This window comes from Drosophila subpulchrella, unplaced genomic scaffold (assembly GCF_014743375.2).
Source record: "Drosophila subpulchrella strain 33 F10 #4 breed RU33 unplaced genomic scaffold, RU_Dsub_v1.1 Primary Assembly Seq45, whole genome shotgun sequence".
NCBI lineage: Eukaryota > Metazoa > Arthropoda > Insecta > Diptera > Drosophilidae > Drosophila > Drosophila subpulchrella.
This window is the reverse complement of record NW_023665660.1, coordinates 1,264,351-1,287,399: the sequence shown is the minus strand read 5'-3', so window position 1 is coordinate 1,287,399 and position 23,049 is coordinate 1,264,351. Positions and strand designations below refer to the sequence as shown.

The 23,049-nt window shown below is 41.7% G+C and overlaps 1 pseudogene; it reads right to left on the bottom strand.

Annotated features, from left to right (window-relative positions):
* Positions 1-20,413, bottom strand: LOC119562414 (annotated as a pseudogene).
* Between the last annotated feature and the right edge of the window lie 2,636 nt (positions 20,414-23,049).

Sequence of the window (23,049 nt, the reverse complement as noted above, 5' to 3'; positions counted from 1 at the left end):
CTAAGGTTCCATTCCAACATCTTTTGGGTTTCAAAGTGGTGATATATCAGGTTGCGTATATCCTTGCAGTTGATGGGAGTAAACATGAAGGTTGGGGAGCGGCCCATGTTGTAGGCAGCCAGGTTTGCGTCCTCATTTCCTCGTATGCCCTGATGGATAGGGACCCAGAAGAATGTAATTTTTGTGAAGTACTGTCTGCTTATCCTTTGTATCTCCCGTATGGGGTCGCGAAAATAAGAACTTGAAATATTTAGTTTTACCTTTGCGGGGGAACCTTTGTCTTCGTCTTTTAAGATATCTGTTCCAAACGAGCTCTTTTCAACCTTATGTTTGCCGATATCTGGCCGGCTCTTATGGTATAACAATAGAGTAACAAGAGAATATCAAGAGAATAAGAAGAGAAAACGCTTTAGTCGATGGCCTCGACTATTAGATACCCGTTACTTAGCCTAAAGGAGTGCGAGAGGGATGGAGATATGCTTAGAGAAGCTCTGATTTTTTCACTAACACACCAAGTCTATAGAGCAACCTAGCGCAACCTATCTTTTTTTCTCAAGCGCCACCTAGCCTATGGCGCCAACTAGCCTATAGCGCTCCTAGCGGCTTGGTGGCGTATTAGTGTAAATCTCGATAGAATTGCTAAATTTGCATTATTGTTGTATATTTAATTGACTGGTCGGATATTAATTTTGGCATGTAGATGGGTATTGATAATAAGGACACAATCTTATTTACATTTTTACACAATTCTTTAAAATGTGGGCGCAAGACTTGTTTCAGTGTTATAGTCGTTTGTGGGCGTGGCGCTGCGCAGGAAACACAAGAATCTGCATGGCAAGTCCCAACATTCTAGCTCTTTTTGCTTCCAAGATCTCAGCGTTCATACGGACGGTCGGAAATGGCTAGATCGACTAAGCTAGTGATCCTCATTAAAATGATATATACTTTATGAGGTCGGAAACGCTTTCTTCTACATGTTACATATTTTCCGATGAATCTGGTGTACGCTCTAACTCTTAGAGCAACGGGTACAAAAATACAAGTGAAAAAAGACCCGTAGAAACCTCTTCATCTTCTACCTTAGCAGCTTCTGCAAAAAACTAAAAACTAGCTTAACTCTTTCTTATTAGAATACCAGACGCTTGCGTAGCAATATAACTTAGTTGTATTCAGTTAACCTTTTTTTGAATCCCAAATTATCTTTGCTTTATAAATGATCCGGACTACGTGTTTCTGTCCAAAGTAGCACCTCTACTCAACCCGAAGATCAACATCATCCTGTTTTCGAGTTCTCTATCGACACTGGTGCTGTGTTAGTAGAAAAATCAGAAAAGTCAACTAAAAGATTACGTGGTTATCGCCAGGCTGACTTTCGGAGGCTGAGCATTTATATATTAGTCTTTGATTGGTCCGATCAGTAATCATCCCAAAATATGGATGATACTATAAATATTTTCTATACCGCAAAAAAATTAGTTTTAAATTGTGTGTTAACTACTTGTGCTCCGTTATTCTATCCGTCAGTTCCCAACAAGCCACCTTGGTTCAGAAAAGTTCAAAGGAAATGCCAAAATACCGGTTCTCAATCTAGTAATTATAGATACTTGAGTGCTCGGTCAAGTTTTACCGTGCCTATATCCATGAAATACAAAAACTTGTGAGGAGTTAAATAACTCCGCACAAATAGAAGCGTAGATCAACTGTTTGGAGGCCTGTCAGCTGCTGGATACGCAGCGAATACGCGTAGTAACGGCACTGCGGGAAAGAGAGCTTGAAGAGAAATAGCAAAGGGTTAACGGTAGATCGCTGCGCTTGGTGCCCTAGTGCGGGTCCGTGTGCAGAGAGCGAAAGGTTGAACGGTAAAACCGCGGACTTTGGACCCTGAAGTGGTGCCGTGCGCAGAAGCCGAGGATTAACGGTACCAGGAGCCCTGTATAAGTGGGTCCAGCGCTGGAAGCCGGATCAGTTGATCACGAGGAGTCAGTCTTCCAAAGACGAACTACCAAGTCAACAAGCAGCAAGTCAGCAACAACAGATCCAGTCGTCGAAAGCAGCGCCGTGGGAAGTCGACAAGGAGCAAGATCGCAACGTCGAGACGCTCGGGAATGGGAAATCAGGAACTGCCCAAAACCCCGAGTGCCAGAACGCCAAACTACCAGTCAGGCGAGCGATCATTGGGGAGCGCAGGAACGTCGCGGACGTCAAGCATTAGGGTGAAGCCGGGTGGAACGTTCGTCTGCGCTAGTCGTAAAGCAAAGTGAATGGCTAGGCAGCTTCCTGGAGTTAGCCTTGACAGTCAGGGACAAGTATTGCCTAGAAAGGCGTTGCCCTGGAGAGCAAGGCTTGTTCACCCTAGTCTGAGAACGGCGACGCTTCCCTAAGCCCGCAAGGCCGAACTCTCTGCGAGTCTAAGGCGCGACAAGCGACCCCGAGGAAGCGCGTCGGCAAACGATCGGAGGCGGGTCTCTTCGAGACACAGGAGCCAGCGGCCGTGAAGTCAACGCGTCGATAAGCCAGGACGAGGAACATCAGCAGCCTGCGGAACCAGCGCGAGGAGATACTGAAGCCAGCCCACAACACACTTGCTGTATTAATAACAAGAGAATAAAACACACTGTTACCATTCGAGCCCCGTGTTTTCTCACTGATCTACGGGGCATTCACGTCATATAAATTTGGTGCGACGAACACACTATCTTCCGAGCTAGCCGCACGAATCTCGTAGCGAGCAGACCAACAAAATCAGTTCGTTACATCTGGCGCCCAACGTAATTGTACCAAAAGTGAAAAAGAAGGGGATTTACTACCTTAAAAAGGAGGACTTCGCCCATGTCGCGCAGAGGCTTACTGTCGCGTGGACGGCAGGCTAAACGAAATGAGGAAGGCACTGTCGGAATATTACTCAGAAGCGGAGTACGACCCACAACTCGTCGACATCTGGGCTGAGCTGGAAGCAACATACCACGACAGAGCCGGCCCAAGCATCACGTTAACGAACGCTGAAGGGGACAATCTAGTGGCAAGCCTGAGCATTGACAACTTGCAAAAAGAGGCCCACAGGAGAGAGTCAATCAAAGATAGAAAAACAGCAGCGCTGACCTCGAGACCCAGCCAGTCAGACAATGCAAAGGTCGCTAAACAGGTCCGCGAATGGTGGTTCAGGGTCGACGGGGCGGAAAACCTTTCCAGTTCCTGGAGCAGGTAGAATGGTCCGCCAACACGTACGGCTTTGATTTAGACATGATACCCCGAGCGATGCCGGAATTGCTTAAGGGAAGGGCTTTGAAGTGGTTCATCGCCAACAACAAGCAATGGAGAACCTAGACGGAGTTCATAGAAAGCTTCCACACCTATTTTCTGCCGAGAGATTTCTCCACGCGACGTTCGTGGGTGTTTATTTGGACACTTTGAAAATATAACTAGTTAGGCCCAACTTAACTTAGCGCTCCAGAGCGGAGCGCAGACTTAGGGAAGTGATGGAGAGGGAGAGCGGAGGGCAGTGCGAGCGCGCGAGTTGTAGACCTCTGGACAATACTGCCGCTCGACACTGCCTCCAGAAATTAAACGCCCTTTTCGCGGGAACATTATTAATTATTAATACCTCGATTACGTCTGCCATCAATATTGGGGTATGGAACCCAAAATTCGGTGAGACAGTTGTGAGCGCCTGTGCAATCCCGAAATTGATGGCTGCTTGCAAAGCAATTGGAGCACAACTGCTTCCTTTGGATATAAGCTGGGCGATCGTCTACCGTCATTTGTAGGGGTGGTTTTTCTTTGAACACAAATCGCAGCCTTTGGGTATCGGAACTACCATTGTGTTGAAGGAAATTATTTTTGAAAGTTCTGACCCTCGATTTGTGTCTTTGGACTTGACGTGCAGGAACTTGGCAGATCGGAAGCTATCGACGGCCTCAAGAGTTCGATGGCGCTCCGTCAAAAAGGAATCAAGCTCAAGCCCCGTAGGAATTTCGTCATTATTTTGCATGGATTTCTCCCATAATGAGGGCGTGAGCTTTGGTAGTTTTGTCCAGCACATGTAAACCAGGATAGGTTCCCAATTCTCAAAATTAACACCGGAAAACTGTAAGAAAGTTAAGCAACCTTGAAAAGTGTGTTGAAGTACATTTAAGACTGTTCCCGACTCCTGTGCTATGGATTGCACATTGAAAAGAGTTTTAAGGTGACTGCTCAGTTAGGTATTTCCAGGCTGAGCGAAAGCCATCATTGGTGAGTGGGGATCTCAAAACTATGGAATGAGCTTCGCGACTTGTTTTTAAATTTAAGTGGAATAATTTTTCAACGGGCTTTAGACTCGGATTGTCTATGTATATTGCCGTGAAAAGGTCCCGGAAAGTCGGGCATCGAAGATGATCGCCAGAGAAAACCTCTGTGTCGATGGGAGGGAGCCGACAGCTATAAGACGTGGAATTTTGGAACGGAGTTACTGGAGCTTGCGGTATTTGGGAGGAGTCTTTTTAAATTTGTTCCATGAGCTGCGCGCGCAAACATTTGATACGTTTGGTACTACTTGGATTTTAGTAAGGATTTCGTGTCTCCGGCGTCCTCGCCTGCAGCTATATTGCAGTCGGAGCATATGTCGTATGCTGCCTTTACCGTTTGCCACAAGGAATTGAAGTGATCGCAACGGATATAACAGGCGGATAACGTTGGGGTAGGAGCACCTGGAGCGTTCACAGTGGCCTCAAAGTGGATCAGACAGTCAGCTGTGGCCATAAATCGGGTTAATGCGGATTTGACTGATGTTGCCATGACGTAAAAATAATTTAAAATTTGTAATTCAGAAGTAAGGAAACGGGTTAGTATCCAATTGGAATTTAGGAACATTACGGACATTAATTTTGTTTGTTTGGAAAGAACATTTATTGTGAGCTCTTGACCCACTGTGGACTGGCGCAAATATCGATATACGTATTTATGTACACTGTACATAAGTACATATGTGGGGTGCGAATAGCGGAATAACGCTGCGGGAATTGTAAAGACGTCGCTTATGTTTGTTTGTCGGTGCGTTTGTTTGTCAACTGCTTAAGTAAATTGCAGACGATTTGCTGGAGTAAATTTGTGAATATTGTAACTTTGTTTTTAATTTAATAAATAATTTAGTGCAGTATGCACATATATTGAATATCTACTGTACCAAGAGTACTTGAAGCAAACACACTGTAACACTTTGTTGCAGTGTTTACATAAACAAAGGCCCGGTCAAAAACCTAAGTGGCCGAAACATGAGTCGATCGGCGCGCTCACAGAAAGTGCAAGTGTCAGCATTCTGTTGCACACGCCGGTCGCTCAGCCAAACTCAAGTACATACATATACCCTCGCGCTCCAGCTAAAGGGATCATAATTAAATACACTAATATAGTGACATGTCCACACACCCACACATACATGCACACATTATGCAGTCACCCTCAAGACACCCTCTAAGAAATAAGAACCCAAATTTAATTGTCAACAAGCCAATGGAAAATTACCGAACTATAAGACAAAGGAAATTTCCATGTAACAAAAAACCACAGTTTGTAGACTAAACAATTAGAACGAGCCGCTGTTCAGACTATCGGCACGTTCCCACAATTCAGGATGCTCAGATTTCGGGACCCAAGTCTGGAGTCCAAAGTCAAAATTCAGAGAGTCACTCAATAACAATAAGTCCCACTCACAAAAAGCTCTAAAGCTCAAAACCGAGGTATGATCGTAAATGAAGTAGGAGTTAGAGAACGAGTTCAGTTTGAGATTTGTCAACAGCAAGTCGGTGTTCTTCCAAAATATTGTAACCAGTGTAAATTAAATTAAATAAAGTTTTTTTAAATACACTTATGGTGCAGAAATTTAATTGGCGCAGTCGGTAGGATCTCATTATAATAACGAACAATAAGAACAAAAAACAAACAGTTCATAAGGATAGATTAAAAACGTTTATTTCATAATTGCATTTAGCATGGCCATGCTTAGATATACTTCTTGTTTTAAATACAAATATTATTCCCATTTCCATTCTCTTAGTAACTAATAAAAAAAAATTTTTTTTAAAGATTAAAAAAAAATGGTTAATTTAAGTAAAATATGCTAATAAAATAACTTCATAATATTGCGTTATTTTTCAAAAGGAGGGAGAAGTAGTATGCACATATATTGAATATCTACTGTGCCAAGAGTACTTGAAGCAAACACACTTTAACACTTTGTTGCAGTGTTTACATAAACAAAGGCCCGGTCAAAAACCTAAGTGGCCGAAACATGAGTCGATCGGCGCGCTCACAGAAAGTGCAAGTGTCAGCATTCTGTTACACACGCAGGCCGCTCAACCGAACTCAAGTACATGCATATACCCTCGCGCTCCAGCTAAAGAGGGCATAATTGAATACACATATATATATAAGATATACATAGCCGTCTCTCTGCCGTCCAACTGTGGGCAGCGCAGCTACGAGACTTAGGCTTACTTAGAACCTAAGGAAAAATGTAAAATCAGAAACATCTGGTCGTTGGTAGCGGCACTAATGCTGCTCCAGATTTTAAAAAAGATTTTAAATAAAGAATTACAATAACAAATAAAAGATGTCTTTACTCTACATGGCGACCGTGACATTGGTCCAAAAGGATCTGGACCTGGATCTGGATCTCACACAGTATAAGCAATAGAGCGACTATATGCCTAACCCAATAGCGCCACCAAATGTACACCTCCGTAGGCCAGCTGTTGACTTGTATAGCAGTCCTGTGGCAGATCCTGCAATAACTGTGTTTATATAGTCATCCTCCCCACGGACGAACTGCAACAGCACCCCACACGCCGCAAGTGTACCCAACGTCTTCGCCGTGCCCGAACCTTGCTTCATAATGTGATTAATTAACTGCGTTCGTCGAAGTTTTCCCGTTTGTTCGAGAGCCTTGGTGACTTTGATACCATTATAGACACCTGCCATTCCGCCGATTCCGCCTCCAATCATCACAGAAGTGCCTATTTGTGAGAAGGCAAGCTCGAAACGCCCACGCTGTTTATTGGCACCCTCGGGAAATATGAATTCTTCCGGTGCCCACACCAAAGAAGTAACAACCTGTGTAGCCAGCACCGGTGCCCCACCATAGAAGTACAGCCTGTGCAGCCAGCACCGGCACCGTCGGGCACACCAAGCCAGACCAATGAAGAGTAAACCGACAGCGCTACCAAGAGCGCATAATTTTTTTTTCTCTGCACTGCGTTGCAAAATTTTTTTAATTGCAATGCGATGCATATTTTTTCATTTATTTCATAAAAACCAATGCTTAGAATTGAGCGAAATAAAAGTTGCTCGATTAGAGTATGGCCTGAAAACCATACACAAAAATAGGCAGGAAGTTATATGTGAAATATAATAATAATTGGTCAAAACAGTCAAATCAAAATTATTCAAATCAAACTAGTTGTTAATGAATAATATTAACAAAATTAACGAATTAATTAAAAAATCTAAAATATTTGACAGACCAAGATACATATTAAGAATACCAACCCCAAAGATGCAAAAACAATGGATTCCACTGCAAATGTTATTAAAAAAGTAGAGTCAAATAACACTGACTTAGAATTGATTCATACATTGTTAATAATAATTGTTGTTATAATGTGCGCAAATTGTTTCTATAATCTTTATAAATTGCATAATAAATGTCTTAAGAAGAAATATATGAGCCAGGCAAATGATCTTGACAAAATTTAAAAAAATATATAGCACAAACAAAATTAAAAGAAAAATAATTCTGTAATCAAATTTTAAAATTTAAGAAAATGGAATAAAACAAAAATAAATAAATAACAATATATTAACTAAAAATGGCTACACTAAATGCAATTAGAGACACATATGATAGGGACACTCATTTTAAAGAAAGAATTCTGCAATTTGTTTCAGCAACTTCAGTAAGCATTTATGATTTAGAAAATGTATATATTGAAACATTTAAGGGGTTATGTACCTTTTTTATTTTCAAAAAATCGAAAACATTTTTTTTATGCTTTATCTTAAAGAACAACTCCTTGAGAACATTTTCCCAAATTTTCATTGAGATTCGAGCAGTAGAAAAAAAGTTACAGCGCTCCTAACCGCGCGCCTTGTCGCGCGCATAAGCTGAACTTGAAACTTTAAACTTGAATATCTCGAAATGGTGCTTCTTAAAAAATGACTTTGCGGGGATATGGATTGGCGGAAAACTACTGAACCGACTTACTTCAAATTTTTTTCAAATGTTTGTAATGAAATTTTTCTGTGCTTGAACGATCGACTTTTCACGCACAAACTTTTTTTTCGCCGAAATGAATTTTTTAGTGAAATTTCTAGCGACCAAGAAGTTCATTTTTAGCATAAAACGTTCCCGTATGCACAAAAAAAAGTCTTAAAAACGATCGTTAAAGCACAAGGAATTACACTTAACTAAATAAATTTGTTTACTTTTATGGTTTCAGTTGACCTGTTCGACCTGGGGAAGTATCACCGCAAGGCTCTTCAAAAAAAAGGCCTCTAAGGGAAACAGCAACCCCTTAAAAACTATTTAATATTTTTCCACGAAATTTTGCACAAACATTGTTAATAAAGTGTACTATCAAAAAATTAAAACATTCGTGTAAAGGAATAATTGCTATTTACCTAAAAAAAATTCAAACTTTCCTCTTTTTCTTCGACAAAGAAGGTATATAACCCCTTAATTTAGATGCTTCTCCACTAATTCATTGCACAAGCACCCAAAAGGGAATTCTATTATCCACCATTCCAGGTGTACAAGTTAGATCAGTAGTAGACGAACACCCAATACTAGGTAGAGCAATAGTAATGATGGTCTTAAAGAAATAATTCATCTCCACAATATAATGGAATAGTATGAATTATATAAGCAAATATATAACATAAAAGTTGACTTTGATAAGTCATATAAGTCACTTACTCAAAACAGGCCAATTCAAAAAAAATATCATAAAAAAACATGTGGAAATACTAATGAAATGCTTTAATGAAGCACGAATACAAATACATGGCCAGAGGGAAAAATTAAATCAAGATCATTGGTCCCAAGTATCAAAATTCTTGATCAGACTACGATCTAATTTAATATCAATTAAACATAAGTATCAGTACCGACTATACTTAACACTTCCCTAACAGTTGAAACTGGTGATGAACCGGAATCAACAAAACAAACTGACATTGACCAAATAGAATCAGAAGACCTTACAGAAAAAAACCCCAAAATAGAAGAGCAAGATTTAAATTATCTTACTATTCCAGCTGTTTTAATGTCAGATCTGGATAATTCTACAGATTCTGATGATAGTTCAAGCATAATAGAAAATAAAATAAGAAACAATATCACAATGGCACAATCTAATATTGATTTTATTAATACAGCATCCAAGCTTATACCAGTTTTCGATGGTAAAGCTGAAAACTTAACAAGTTTTATTGATGCATTACAAATAATAGAATCAATAAAAGGCGAGCACGAACAATTAGCAGTTTCCATAATAAAAACAAGGAAGAACGCTATAGTCGAGTACCTCTACTATCAGATACCCGTTACTCAGCTAAAGGGACCAAAGGAAAATGGAGATATGCAAGCAGCAAAGCGAGATTGTAATGTGCCACCTACCGGCGGTAGAAAGATTTAAGCGTTGTTGGCGTTAGAGTGGGTGTGGCAAATTTTTTTTTGGATGAATCGATAGGTATTGACGAGATCAATACATTTCAGTTACAATTTTCGCCTAACAAACAAGCTGCGCTCAAGCCTACGGAATCTAAATCTGAAATCCCATTTCTCTATCTTTGATATTTTCCGAGATATCCGCGTTCATATTTACGATTTTTTGAAGTTTGTGGGCGTTAAAGTGGGCGTGTCAAACTTTTTTTTGGGGGCAATCGATAGGTATTAATGAGAACAATTCATTTCAGTTAAAATTTTTATTCTAGCATCAAAACTGTAGGAGCCACAGTTTTGGGCGGTTTGTGGGCGTTAGAGTGGGCGTGGCACTCTACTGAAACAAACTTGCGCTGCTTAAGAAGCTCAGGAATCTGCACGCCAAATCTCAATAGCCTAGCTCTCATAGTTTCCGAGATCTCAGCGTTCATCCGGACAGACGGACATGGCTAGATCGACTCGGCTAGTGACCCTTTTACTCTACGAGTAACGGGTATAATAAAAACAAAGCTAAAAGGTGTCGCCATAAATCTAATCGGAAATGAAACAACAATAAATGAAGTCATTTCCAGATTAAAAAGCAACGTCAAAGGCGAAACTGTAGAAGTGTTGTCAGCAAAACTGATGAACCTACAGCAACGCAATAAAACTGCTAACCAGTACACACAAGAGGCTGCGCAGATGACAAAATCTTTAGAAGGTGCATATATAACAGATGACTTACCCCTAGAGTTAGCCAGAAGTTATTCCACTCAGCATGCAGTCTGTTGGGGCGGGGTGGCTTGATCGCTGGAATAGATGAAGTCCCAGGAACGGAGGGTACGCAAAAAAACACGGGTGTAGTTTGGGGTTTTTGCGTGACGGGCATAGATGTTTATTCGTACACTTGGAAATAAGAACTCATTAAGCCTAACTTAACTTAAGCGCTCCAGAGCGAAGCGGAGACTTAGGGAGAGATGGAGAGGGAGAGCGGACGGCAGTGCGAGCGCGCGAGATGAAGACATGTAGCGTGTAACGATTGGATGCTGTGGATGAAATCGGGAATCTGCAGTTGCGGGGCACGCTATTAGGGTCCGGTCTCGCTCGTCGGCTTTGGGGGTGGAGGTCTTGCGCCTACAGATTCACGCACTGGCTACACATTATTATCGCTAAGATCAGAAATAAGCGTGCTAGCGACAAGAGAGGATAGTTAACTAAAACCGGAAGAGAACGATAATTAAATTCGGGAATAAGTATTATAGAGACAGAAAAGTTTTAGAGAAAGTTAGCTATGCGAATCCACGGATGGTATTGTGGTCGCGTATGGCCCTCCCAACCTATGATCACCACCTTAAAGCATTGCTTCGGTGACCCCTTTGATACCCTACGACCGAGAAATCATCAGCTTAGTTCAGTTCAATATTACTTAACGATCCATGGTTTTATTTCTGTTCGTAAAGCTAATCAATCTTTCGTAGGTAGCGATATAAGTCATATTTAATATTTATAAAAAGAACTTAGGGTATTTAGACAATAAGGTATAGGAAGATAAAGAAGATATATTCATGTTATGACAATGTGTATTTAATATATATAAATTTTAACTTATAGAAATAGCTTTCAATATTTTTAGGTTTTCGGTATTATCTTTTTGCTCTAAAAACTTCTTCAAGGGAATTTCTTTAAATTTATTAATTCAGGCAATTAGAGATCTTAAAAGTTAACGATAGGCGATTGTATTTTATATTTAATTTCGTTTGAAAATTGCAAAAATAATTCATAGAGAATGCAAATAACTCATAGTATTTTAATTAATTAATTGTTTTAGATCGGAGGGTTATGTCTAAATAATCGGCGGATCAGCGAGAAATGTGAATAAAGTAATAAATATGTATGATTAGTTAGTGTGACTCACGGCATTTTCTCCAACGTTGAAGATCGATCTCCGGACGGGATGGGTTGGCTGTAATCTAAAGGGTAGCGATTTTTCTCGCCATGTAGAATTTAAAGGGCAAATAAACATTTCTCTCATTTCTCTTAGACGCGCGAAGGATTTCTAAACAATAAACTTTTAACCCGTTCCGAATTCATCGTACTTCCTTGAAGGCATTACAATAACAAATTTTTCATTTAAACAAAAAAAATATAACTTTTCTTAAATTAAATTTACCGCTCCTCGGCGTGCATTATTTCTTTTAACACGATCGACTTGTTATTTCCTTATAATTTTCTGATTATAACTATCGCTTAACATGGCGTTGCCACCTGAGGCTCTACGAAAAATTATGGTTTACATATCTTTGATTTCATTGATTTCTTTTCACATTAATTCTAAAATTCGGGTTTTCAATGCACGATGGTTATATAACAGGGTTAGGACTGATCCATTAAGAGACAGAGTTTTTATCGCGATTGAGGTTAAACACGGTTGGCTAGAGTGCCACGCTAAATTAAGGCCGTTCACACATGCGGCGCTGTTACACGTAAACTGCTTTAAGTCCCTAAATCTGCGGCAGCGATATTTCACTCGGGAATCTCCCAGACGGGTACGCGCACCCCCTTAAAACTCTGCTGGTGTACGGATGCGCGGCATGATAAGCATCGGTAAAGGTTATGTAGTCGAATTAAATTTCCATCTGGTCCGCTCTAAAAAACTGCACTCCGGTTACGATATGCCTGGGCGATAAAAGAAAGGGTTTTCTTCAGGGCACTAATTTCTCCAAATCATTCCTCGCGGGCCAACCTGACGATTGTGCAAATAAATTAATTCCAGATATGGCAACATACGGGTCTCAAAAAACCATACCTGACGATTGTGCCCCGCGATATTGATTTTGGCCTTTGTGAGGCGGTAAATCCTCCAGCAAATTGGCCGAATCAATAAGATGCGCCTTTGGCGGCAACTTGTGGCAGCACTGACTGGGGTTTCCACTCGAAATTTTAGAAATACCTGCAGTGAAATTTCGTTGGAGGTTAAACACGCACCAATTTCTAGACAAATGCACTTGCACTTACTTTAAATCTTTTTCGCTGGCTAGCTTTTATAGCTGGCAGCCGCACTGAGTGCTAAACACCACTTAGATTACTGGATGCCACTCAAAAATACTGGATGCCACTCAAAAATACTGGATGCCACTCAAAAAATATATATTTCGGGCTTTTAGCCTTTTAATTGAAAAAATTAAATTTTGAGCTGTTCGCACGTCCGTTTCTCTTGCTGGTTAAAATAAGAAGAACTTGACCGGAATCGGCTGGATACCAGCGAGGCTTTTGGCGGAAATATATATCATATGACGACCGACAGGTGTCAAAACTAGAACTTTCCAATACAACCCTGGCTCAGCTGTTCAAAACTATCGAAATATCGAATAGCCGACACAGTTGGCCACACTAGGTCAAGCTTTGGTTTAAGCGGGACCTATGTAGTATGCTTTCAGGCTGAACCTAGGTTCGCCAGTCGCTACAGGCGCCGTTACAGACATCTGGATAAAAACTGCCGCTCGACACTGCCTCCTGAAATTAAACGCCCTTTTTGACGTAAACACAGTCAAAGCAATCACTAAAAATTGTACAATCGATTAGGTTAAACTTATCATGCAAGCTGGTACCTTCAATACTATGAATGATGCCATATCAAAATTTGCAAACAGTTGCACAGAAGCAACCGGACAGCCAAACACTGTCCTATATTACAAAAAGTACCCGCAGCGCGGCGGAAACCGCGGACGAGGAAATTCAGTAGATAAGGAAAATTCTGATGTCTTTCATGACATACAAGACAATTATATTATAGACATAAGAGGAATAAGTCAAGAGGTAACCAAATCCAAGGGGTTAACTTCTATTAAAATACAGACCACTAAGTACATAATCCAACACGATTTTCAAATCGTGGATTTACATTTCGCTGTCCCGTGTAATGGCATTTTAGGAATTGATTTTATAAAAAAATGCAACTGTCAATTAGACTTCAAGTCATCTGAAGATTGGCTTATAATTAGACCTAATAACTTAAAATTTCCAATTTATGTTCCAATAACATACAGTTCTGGCAACAACTCAATACTTCTGCCAGCAAAATCTCAAGTTATTAGAAAAATTCAACTAAATTCAAAAGAAGACAGTGTATTGATTCCAAATCAAGAAATTAAGCATGGTACTTGTATTTATATAGCAAGTACCATAGCAACATCTAAAACGCGTTCATAAGACTACTCAACACCATAAATACCACAATGGCTCGTATCGCTTCACGCGATTACCTTTCGGATTAAAAATAGCGCCTAATTCATTTCAGAGAATGATGACTATTGCATTCTCTGGACTAGAACCTTCACAAGCATTCCTTTATATGGATGATTTAATAGTTATAGGTTGTTTCCAGAAACATATGCTTAAAAACTTAACTGACGTTTTTAAGAAATGCAGGTGTTAGGTCCCACGGTACTTGGTTCGTATGCACAGCTGATAGCCCTGCCAACTGAAGACGAAGGTCAGGACATCTGGCAGCCCTACAAAACTTGAGAGGAGAGCAGTGAGAACTACAAGCTTCAGCGACCGGAACAACATTGTCTTTATTTGCTGTCCATTGCGACCCATTATTTTGTTAAAGTTAATTAATGAAGAAGAGTGAAGTGTACACATTATAAGCTAATGAATTAAAGGCTAAACTGTTATATTTGAACTTCAGTCGTTTAATTTCTCCCAAGAGCCCCTCTTTCCGGCACGGCGTCACAACTGAACATGGTGGCCCATGAGGGGACTCTTGCTTGAAGTTTAAAAATCTCAGTTTGATCTTTCAATTGTTGGTTCTAATGCATAACACCCATCACTCCATCTAACACAAATTGCGATCGTCTCCGTTTGTGTCCCCAACAAGTGCTCTCACACCGATAGAGCGCAGTCACCAATACCAACACACCCGGTCGCCTGACAGCGCTTCTACACACACACACACACGGGTGCTGCAAGAAGGCCCGTTATAATTTCGCAACCAAGAAAAATCTTCTACTCAAAGCGGAATCGGAAAAAGTACAGCCTGCGCTCAAGCTATATTCAACGTTACGTAAATTTAGGCGTAAGCAAAAGGGAAAGATCACGTGACTACAAGTGCTTTTTTTGATTTATCAAGCATAGCAAGCTAGGCTCAAAACAAATTGGTAAAAAAATTCTCTTAATATGTTTGACGACGAAGCTGATGATCCGGCCTTAGCAGGTTTTGTTACACTTCAAAAGGAGCGTCTTCAAAGTCTAACACGTCTACAGCAGAACTATAAGAAGGATTCCGCGTCTCAAAAACCGAAAGCTATTATATCAAGCGCCTGCAGCAAATCGAGAGTTTAAACTCGGCTTTTGAGACCACCCATCAAGTAATCATCTGCACCGAGGGATATGCCAAAACGGACTATTACGCCAAGAAGATCGCCGTCAGTTTTGAGGATCTGTACATGGAAACCTATTGTCTTGTAGCTGAAGACCAACGAATAAAGTTCCCGGTGATCCCGTCCTCAGCCTCTTAACCAAACGCCGTGTCGACGGTTGCCGACGCACGTGTCCAAATGCCACAAGTTTAGCGGAAACTGCGTGGACTGTACAGGATATTATGACGCCTTTACTCGGTTAATTAATCAAAATGAGCGGCTGGACAATGTTCAACGGTTTCATTTCCTCAAGGAATCTCTGCCAGCTGGTCGAGATTACGATAATCGTCAAACTCCTTTGACGGCCGCTAATTATACGGTGGCATGGGACACACTAATTCAGCGCTGTAACAATCCACTCGTGGTCTTCTCCGATCACATGAACATGTTGTACCAGTTGCCAAACCTAAGCAAGGAGAAGCCCGATGATATTCGATCCATGATAAGTGCACTTAACGTCTGCGCAGCCGCCTGTAACACCATCAACGCGTCATTGCAGAACGGTGATCACTGGCTCGCCCATTATTTGACTGCAAAATTACCGAAAGAAACGCACTCCACCTGGGAACATCATCTCGGCAGTCAAACCCACACTCCCTGGTACAAAGATCTCGAAAAGTTTCTCAACAGCCGGTTAATCACCCTAGACGCCATTGAAAATAGAAACTGTTCGGGCACCAGCAAATCTGGATCATCACGTGATCATCACACTACAAAACTATCTCGGTTCATAACACCCACGCGCAACCAAGCCCCCAGTTCTTCGTTGCCCACACTGCAATGGTAATCATATCCTTCGTCGATGTCAGCGATTCCTAAGCTTGGATTGCTACCAACGTAAGGAGGTCGTGAGTAAGTCAAACCTATGCCTCAACTGCCTGAGCAAATCGCACATGCTTGCCCGCTGTTCAAGTGTAAAGAATTGCTACCACTGTGGACAATGCCACCATTCTCTGCTTCATCCGGCAGCGGCGCCAGGCATCACTCAAGCACCCCAACCTTACTCGCCGACCGTATCATCCAGTGAACAACATATCGCTTTGATTATGAACAACGACACCTCACCAGTTAGCCCTCTTGCTAATCCAAACCTCCAATGTTATTCTTCCACAGCCTCCCATGCAACGCGACAGAATATCTTGTTAGATACCGCATGGATTATTGTCTGCCACCCCCAGAGCGGCGCTCAAGCATCAATAACTGCCCTTATCGATCAGGGGTCGGAAGCTACAATAACCTCAGAGCATACCGTCAAAGCTCTCCAGCTTCCACGATGCAGAATCCGCGCTTCGATCGCCGGCGTCGGCCAAACTACTGGTCAACGGTGCAACTTTTCGGCAAGATGCTGCATCCGAACGTCGCTAAACCCAACGTTCAATCTAGATGTCGACTCTGCGTACGTTATGAACTCGCTGACCTCACATCTACCAAACCAATCGTTTTCACCTCAAAACTGGAAACACATCAACGGACTCCAGCTCTCGGATCCTTTATACTATCGCTCGAAACGCATAGATCTCATCATCGGAGCCGACCTTATGGCGGGTCTTATCCTTCCGGGAACCCGAATCGGAAACCCATACGAACCTATTGCACAAAATTCTCACTTAGGTTGGATGATACTCGGCAAGTTCCAGGAATCAATCCACACGCTTAATATTCGCTGTCATCAAACCACGCTAGATACGGAATCGCTTTTGAAAAATTTCTGCGAAATATAATCGGTCCCAAGCCGATCACTTCAATCTGACGAAGAGCGGTGGTGTGAGTCCTTCTTTAAGGAAACGCACACACGCCAACCAAACGGTAGTTTTATGGTAAGACTACCTTTCAAATGGCATTTCGATCCCAAAATGGCCCTAGGAAAATCGCGTCAAGTCGCTTTAAACAGGTTTCTTCAATTAGAGCGGCGTTATGAACGGGATCCAGACAAATGGATTCGCTACAAGGAGGGCATCGAAGAATATTTTGAATTGGGACAAATCACACCAGCAGTCTCTAGTGAGAGATCAACAGTCAGTACCTCCAAAAAATCCTGTCGGGTTGAATCCTGCGTTCTTCCTCATCACGCTGTCTATAAAGAAGACAGTCTCACCACCAAACAGCGCATTGTATTCGACGCATCGGCAAAGACCTCCAACGGTCGATCTCTAAACGATGTATTGTCCGTAGGACCCACTCTAAAAAATGATCTCCCTGCAGTGTTGCTGAATTGGAGACAGTACCGGCATGTTTTCACCGCCGACATCCAGCGCATGTACCGCTGCATAGACGTACATCCGGACGACACGCAGTACCAGCGGATTTTATGGCGGGCGGCGGATGGAAACATCAAGGAATATTGCCTGTCAACTGTAACTTTTGGTACCGCTTCTGCACCATTCACCGCCATCAGAGTCGTTTGTCAACTTGCAGAGGATGAACGCGAAAATTATCCACTGGCAACGATATTCTTTCTGGTGATCACACTATCTCAGCAGCACAAAACAAGAGTTTACAAATCCAGAACGCTCTACAATCCGCAAATATGGAATTGAGGAAATGGTCTAGTAACGACATAGCGCTTCTAGACAGCATTTCTTCATCAAACCGATGCAATCAAACGTCACGAAGCTGGGACAGCTCTGATACAGTCAAAACCTTAGGAATGCATTGGTTACCTACCCAAGACTGTTTCACCTACAAATTGCAAGCGAGCATTCCCACGGGTTCAACCAAAAGAGAAATTCTTTCGAGCATCGCCAGACTTTTCGATCCCTTAGGACTAATCGCCCCTATTCTCATTTCAGCAAAATGAATTCTAAAGGAAGTCACAATGGCACACCTCCATTCCGAGAACGATCGCAAGCACTTAGGGTGGGACGACCCAGTGCCCAGTTCCATCGCTAACAAATGGAAAAAGTTCCGTGTCAATCTGGAGGACATCAGCAAAATCCGAATACCTCGCAGCGTACGGTATACGCCAGACTTTAGCCATGATATCCAGTTGCACGCTTTCTGCGACGGGTCCACTCACGCCTACGCAGCGGCGGTTTACATGCGTATACCCCAACCGGATTCATCGTTTTATACCACTCTCATCACTGCAAAATCCAAAATCTCTCCAACGAAACCCCTCACGATCCCGAGGACCGAGTTATGCGGCGCTGTGCTGGCAACCAAACTAACTAAATGGGTAGTAGCAAACAATCGTTGGAAAAACGCTCAAATCTCCGTTACATACTGGACGGACGCCACTATCGTTCTCCACTGGATCAAAGGAGATGTCACTAGATGGAAAACGTTCGTTGCCAATCGCGTTGCCTACATTCTGGACCACAGCGATTCAAACCAATGGAGACATGTTCCCACGGCGGATAATCCAGCAGACAGCGCCACGAGAGGACTATCCCCATCAGAAATCTCCAGCTTTGATCTCTGGTGGCACGGACCATCATGGTTGAGGCAACACTCCAGTGAGTGGCCGGACACAGAGGTACCGAACATAAAGTTTGATGAGCAATCCCTAGAAGCAAAATCTTTGCAAATTCGTTTGCACACCACCCAAGTAGACATTAATATCATTGAGCGGATTTCGACTTACACCAAACTCGTTCGAGTCATAGCACACATACTGCGCTTTCGTCACAACGCTCAATCGAAGAAAACCAGATCTTACAGTCAGCTGTCGCCAGAGGAACTGGACAATGCACTTCGCTGCGTCGTGAAAATAGTACAAGCCGAAACCTTTCAATCCGACATGCACGCGATCCTTGCAGAAAATCCTCTGCCTCCGAAGAGCATCCTAAGAAATCTCACTCCCTTTCTTGACGACGGCATCTTACGCGTTCGCGGTCGTCTCAAACATTCCAACCTTTCTTTCGATCGCAAACATCCAATCATCTTACCGCAGCGTCATTTCTTTACAGAGCTGGTAATTCAGAACTCCCATCAAGCTACCCTGCATGGCGGCGCTCATATTACTTTAGCCCACACGAGGTACAAGTTCTGGATTCCAAATGGAAGACAAGCCGTCCGAACGATCCTTCGAAAATGCATCACGTGCTTCCGCGCGTCACCCAGCATCGGAAGTCAATTGATGGGCGACCTGCCGGTGCACAGAGTCAACCCACCAAACCGCCCATTCATTGCGACCGGCGTCGTTTATACCGGGGCAATCGAAATCAAGGCAGCACGGCTTCGTGGGACAAGTACTTACAAAGGATACATTGCTATTTTCGTCTGCTTGGCTACGAAGGCAGTTCACCTAGAAGCGGTTACCGGACTCTCGTCGGAACACTCCCTACTAGCATTTTCTCGTTTTACTGGTCGGCGAGGACCAGTTCAACATATGTATAGCGACAACGGAACAAATTTCGTTGGCGCCAATAAGTTATTAGCAAGCGCACAACAGGCGGATCGCGACCACGCTACGTGCCCTACATGGCATTTCACTCCGCCATACTCTCCCAATTTCGGAGGCCTGTGGGAGGCTGGGGTCAAGTCCGTCAAGCATCACCTGAAGAGGACTGTCGGAAGTCACAAGCAAACTTATGAGGAACTCGCAACGGTGCTCATCAGGATTGAAGCTTGCCTAAACTCTCGGCCACTTTGTCCGCTAACAGCTGATCCAGACGACTTAGAAGCTCTCACGCCGGCACATTTTCTCATTGGTGACACCCTGCTCGCACCTGCCCATTGTCGCCCTCAAAACTCGTCGTTCCGTGAGCAATTTCTATCTCATCAAAATTTGATCCGTCAGTTTTGGACGCAATGGAGCCGAGATTGGCTGTCCCATCTTCAAACTCGCCCAATGGTGTCAGGAAAAGGAGAATTTTAAAATCAACGAATTAGTACTCATCAAGGACGATCAACTGCCTCCATCGCAATGGACGCTCGGTAGAACTACCAGTCTCCATCCTGGAGAGGATTCACTCGTTCGTGTCGTAACACTGAAAACAAAATCAGGCAGTCAAAAACGCTCCATCTCCAAGCTTTGTCGCCTGCCGATCTCATGCTAATATGAACCAGCTATCGCTCCCTTGGTAATCAATTGCATCCGTATGTCATTTCTCTTCTTCTTTGTCTTAGCCGCTACGAGTACAAGGGAATTTAGATCCAGAATCCTGAACAACACATGTATCACGCGGATTTCGCATTGGCGGGCGGCATGTTCAGTCCCACGGTACTTGGTTCGTATGCACAGCTGATAGCCCTGCCAACTGAAGACGAAGGTCAGGACATCTGGCAACCCTACAGAACTTGAGAGGAGAGCAGTGTGAACTACAAGCTTCAGCGACCGGAACAACATTGTCTTTATTTGCTGTCCATTGCGACCCATTATTTTGTTAAAGTTAATTAATGAAGAAGAGTGAAGTGTACACATTATAAGCTAATGAATTAAAGGCTAAACTGTTATATTTGAACTTCAGTCGTTTAATTACTCCCAATAGCCCCTCTTACAATGATAGCCGTACAGAGCTTTTTTCCGGCACGGCGTCACAACTGAACAGCAGGGAATACAATCTAAAGTTACATCCAGAAAAATGTTCATTTTAATGCATGAAGTGACTTTTCTCGGTCATAAATGCACAGATAAAGGAATACTTCCAGACGACAAGAAATATGACGTCATTATGTATTACCCTGCGCCGCACAATGCGAACAGCTCTAGACGATTCGTAGCATTTTGCAATTATTATAGGCGCTTCATAAAAAATTTCGCCGAATATTCACGGCACATAACAAGATTATGTAAAAAGAATGTTCCTTTTGAATGGACAGATGAACATTCCAATATTTCAAAACAAAACTCATGGAACCTACTTTGCTACAATATCCCGATTTCAGCAAAGAATTTTGTATAATTACTGATGCAAGTAAACAAGCGTGTGGAGCGGTTTTATTTTAAAACCATAATGGACTCCAACTTCCCATTGCATATGCATCAAGAGCTTTCACTAAGGGGAAAGTAATAAGTGTACAACTGAGCAGGAATTAGTATGAAGTCATAAACAATGACGAAGTACGTAAAGTAGTGACCTTGCATGTAAAAGATATGCTATGTTTATTTAAACATGGTAGGAAAATTACTGCAAGATATGATGTTAGCGATTTATATACCAATGGAATCCTAGACTTAGGTCAATTTTTCCAAAGGCTTGAAATGCAAGCCGGTATAAACAAAATCAGCCAACTCAAAATGGCACCGTGTGAAAATATCTTTGAACATGTATCAATAGATAATTTTAAGCAAATGGGCAACAAGATATTGAATACCTTAAGAGTAGCGCTACTCAACCCGGTGGCCCTTATAGAAAAACAAAACGAGAAAGAAGCAATACTGTCTAAATTCCATGACGATCCAATACAAGGAGGTCATACTGGCATTACAAAAACCTTGGCCAAGGTCAAAAGACATTATTTTTGGAAAGGTATGACTCGAGATATTACTGAATACATACGAAAATGTCAGAAATGCCAAAAAGCTAAAATAACTAAGCACAATAAGACTCCATTGATAATAACTGATAAACTGATATAAATGCTTTCGACAGAGTGATAGTGGACACTATTGGCTCACTACCAAAATCAAAAAATGGCAATGAGTATGCAGTCACTCTAATATGTGACCTGACTAAATATTTAGTTGCCAAACCAGTTCCAAATAAAAACGCGAACACTGTCGCTAAAGCAATTTTTGAATCATTTATTCTGAAGTACGGTCCAATGAAGACGTTCATTACGGACATGGGTACAGAATATAAGAATTCAATTATAAGTGACGTGCAAATACCTAAAAATTGAAAATATAACATCTACGGCACACCAACACCAGTAAGTAGGAACAATAGAACGAAGTCATAGAACTTTCAATGAATACATACGCTCATATATATCGGTTGATAAAACTGATTGGGACGTATGGCTTCAATATTTCGTTTTTTGTTTCAACACGACCCCTTCAATGGCACATAATTATTGTCCATACGAGCTTGTATTTGGTAAAAAAAATAATTTACCAAGACAATTTGATAGTATAGAAAATATAGAACTCATATATAATATAGATGACTATGCTAAGGAAAGTAAATATAGATTAGCAATAGCATACAAAAGAGCTAGAATAATGATAGAAAAAAATAAGGAAAGTAATAAGATACTATATGATCAGAAAATAAACAACATAGATATATCAGTGATCTAGTTCTTTTAAGAAATGATAGAGCTCATAAGTTAGATTATCAATAAACCGGTCCGTATAAAGTAACGGAAATAGGAGAAAGAAATAACATTATAATAACGAACAATAAGAACAAAAAACAAACAGTTCATAAGGATAGATTAAAAACGTTTATTTCATAATTGCATTTAGCATGGCCATGCTTAGATATACTTCTTGTTTTAAATACGAATATTATTTCCATTTCCATTCTCTTAGTAACTAATAAAAAAAAAAAATTTTTTTTAAAGATTAAAAAAAAATGGTTAATTTAAGTAAAATATGCTAATAAAATAACTTCATAATATTGCGTTATTTTTCAAAAGGAGGGAGAAGTAGTATGCACATATATTGAATATCTACTGTACCAAGAGTACTTGAAGCAAACACACTTTAACACTTTGTTGCAGTGTTTACATAAACAAAGGCCCGGTCAAAAACCTAAGTGGCCGAAACGTGAGTCGATCGGCGCGCTCACAGAAAGTGCAAGTGTCAGCATTCTGTTACACACGCAGGCCGCTCAACCGAACTCAAGTACATGCATATACCCTCGCGCTCCAGCTAAAGAGAGCATAATTAAATACACTAATATATATAAGATATACAAAGCCGTCTCTCTGCCGTCCAACTATGGGCAGCGCAGCTACGAGACTTAGGCTTACTTAGAACCTAAGGAAAAATTTAAAATCAGAAACAACTGGACGTTGCACAGTGGTCGGGCTTGTATGGAGCCGCGACCATAAATACTTCTAGAT